Genomic DNA, 3,165 nt, shown 5'->3' on the forward strand with positions numbered 1-3,165 from the left:
AAAAGAGGGAGCACCAGATCCCCTTTCTTGGGGACCACTGGCCTGTGCTTCCTTTTTTTGGGGAGTTAGGGAGCATCGATTTGTGTTTTTTTTTATTTTTTTCAAAAAAATATATGATAGTAATTTTTAAAATTAATAAAGAGTAAAATTATCATTTCAATATTATCACATCATCAAATTATCAAAACCATTAACGGTTAACTAACGGTTGGATTTGTATGTCCAACCAAAGATATTTTTTGAGACGAAATTTCTATTTCAAAAACTACCGAACCTTTTTAAAATTTAATTAAAATTTAAAAGATGTTCGGGTATTTTATCCTTATATTTAATCGTATCCAGATGAAGGAAATCAGCTCAGGCCAAGACCATTTTCGAGCAATGACCGATTCAAAATTGTAGACAATAAATTATGATGATAAATAAAGAGAGTAGAAGAAAAGTCAACATATAATTAATTATATAACTTAATTTCATAAGTCCCGCAATTGTCAACTCGCCCTCCTGCCGCATAGAAATCATGCACATGAGCTGCCAAAGAAATTAAGTTGTTTCCAAATTTTTTGCTTTTTTTTTTTTTTTCTGGCCGGCAGAGGATCAGGAATCCTGATAGGAGTTGGAATTAGACCAGCTTGCCTATATAGATGGTTCATGGTTACTACTAGAAACTCAGTTTTGGAAGGAAACTGTAGCATTTTCATGTTCATCAGTACTCTCCGTTGTTAACTCATACATAGCTTCTTTATTCTTCAGAAAGAGAGCATCCTTGGCATCATGCTTTTTAGACAACTATGTCCTTTTTGCTTTTTCCTGGTTTTTCTGCTACTATCATAGTCAGCCACTGCTCAAAGTTATAGCAATATATCTTTGGGCTCATCCCTCTCTGCACAAAATGATAACTCTTCGTGGACATCACCTTCAGGTGATTTTGCTTTTGGTTTCCAGCGAATTGGGAAAGATGGCTTCTTACTAGCTATTTGGTTCAATAAAATACCTGAAAAAACCATTGTCTGGTCAGCCAACAGAAACCATCTAGTCCAACGGTGGTCCAAAGTTGAACTTATAACAGATGGTCATTTGGTTCTCAATGATCCAACAGGCAAGCAGATCTGGACTGCTAGTTTGGCTGGAACTGGGTGTTTCCTATGCAGCCATGCTTGACACTGGAAACTTTGTGCTAGCAAGGGAAGATTCTAGGATTTTGTGGCAGAGTTTTGATAATCCTACTGACACAATATTGCCAACACAGATTATGAACCAGGACAGCCAACTCATCGCTCGTTACACAGAAACAAATTACTCGAGTGGAAGATTCAAGTTTATCCTGCAACGTGATGGTAATCTTCTCCTGTATACAACGAATTTTCCATTTGATGATAATGTGGCAGCTTACTGGTCAGCCCAAACTTCCATAGGCAGTGGCTTTCAGGTGATCTCCAACCAGTCTGGCAACATATACCTCACAGCAAGGAAAGGAAGCATACTTAATATGGTATTTTCAACACAATCATCAACTCAAGACTTTTACCTGAGGGCCATTGTGGATTATGATGGAGTGTTCAGACAATATGCCTATCCAAAGAGTGTTTCTACAAGCAACGGGAGATGGCCAAGGTCATGGACCACTTTATCCTTGATACCATCAAATATCTGTATGAGGATTGGACGAGATAATGGCAGCGGAGCCTGTGGGTATAACAGCTACTGCATTTTAGGTGACGACCAAAGACCAATTTGCGACTGCGTGCCAGGTTACTTTTTCATAGATACAAATGACATCAGAAAGGGTTGCAGACCAAACTTCACTTTTTGTGAAGAAACATCACAAGAAACGGATCTGTATCAATTTATACTGATGAACAATGCAGATTGGCCTGATTCTTCTTACGAAAGTTTTAAAGAAGTGACAGAGGATTGGTGCAGACTGGCTTGCTTGAATGATTGTTTTTGCGCAGTAGCCACTTTTAGAGATGGGGAATGTCAGAAAAAGAAAACTCCTCTGGCAAATGGAAGAGTTGATCCTGAAATTGGAGGGAAGGCCCTACTAAAAGTGAGGAACAACTCTACAGCATCTAAAAATTCTGCAAAAGACAAGAAGGATCAATCAATTGTAATTCGTGTAGTATCTGTTTTACTTGGTGGCTTCGTCTTCGTAAACTTCCTCTTACTTCTAGTAACCTTAACGTTAATTTTCCGTTTGAAGAGAAAACAAGCAGAAGTTCAACCACAAAAAGTCATGCCACCTATGAATCTTCTAAGTTTCCCTTGCAGTGAGCTGGATAAAGCTACAAATGGATTCCAGGAAGAACTGGGTTGTGGTGCTTTTGGAACAGTTTACAAAGGAGAGTTAGCATCTGAACCTACAGAACTAGTTGCAGCTAAGAAATTAAACAAGATGGAGAGAGATGGTGAACAAGAATTCCAAGCAGAGGTGAGAGCAATTGGCCGAACAAACCACAAGAATTTAGTCCAGCTGCTAGGATTTTGCAATGAGGGACAGAACCGCCTTTTGGTGTATGAATACATGAGCAATGGTTCTTTAGCAAAATTCTTGTTTGCAAATGCAAGACCCAATTGGTACCAAAGAATACAGATTGCTTTCGGAATTGCAAGAGGGCTATTTTACCTGCATGAAGAATGTAGCTCCCAAATCATTCATTGCAATATCAAACCTCAAAACATCCTTCTAGATGACTCCTTTTCATCAAAAATCTCAGATTTTGGATTAGCAAAGCTTTTGAAGAAAGATCAAACTCGAACTACTACTGCAATCCGAGGAACCAAAGGATATGTCGACCCTGAATGGTTCAGAAACATGCCTATTACAGTCGAAGTTGACGTTTACAGCTTTGGCATTTTGTTGCTGGAGCTCATATGTTGTCGAAAGAATTTTGAGCCAAATGTGAAGGAAGAAGATCAGATGATATTGGTTGATTGGGCATATGACTGTTTCATGGAAGGGAAATTGCAGCTTCTAGTGGAGAATGAAGAGGCAACGGATGAAATTAAAAAGGTAAAGAAATTTGTGATGATTGCAGTATGGTGCATTCAGGAGGATCCATCTTTGAGACCTACAATGAAGAAGGTAGTACAGATGATGGAAGGGGTCGCTGAGGTCCCTATTCCTCCAAACCCAGCCTTATTTCCGAGCTCCATTTAAATTTC

The 3,165-nt window shown here is 38.9% G+C and overlaps 1 pseudogene; it reads left to right on the forward strand.

Moving 5' to 3' along the window:
- The first annotated feature begins 488 nt into the window (after nt 1-488).
- Nucleotides 489-3,165, forward strand: LOC108663203 (G-type lectin S-receptor-like serine/threonine-protein kinase LECRK3; annotated as a pseudogene).

Source organism: Theobroma cacao, chromosome 9, assembly GCF_053813885.1.
Source record: "Theobroma cacao isolate CCN51 chromosome 9, ASM5381388v1, whole genome shotgun sequence".
Classification (NCBI taxonomy): Eukaryota; Viridiplantae; Streptophyta; class Magnoliopsida; order Malvales; family Malvaceae; genus Theobroma; species Theobroma cacao.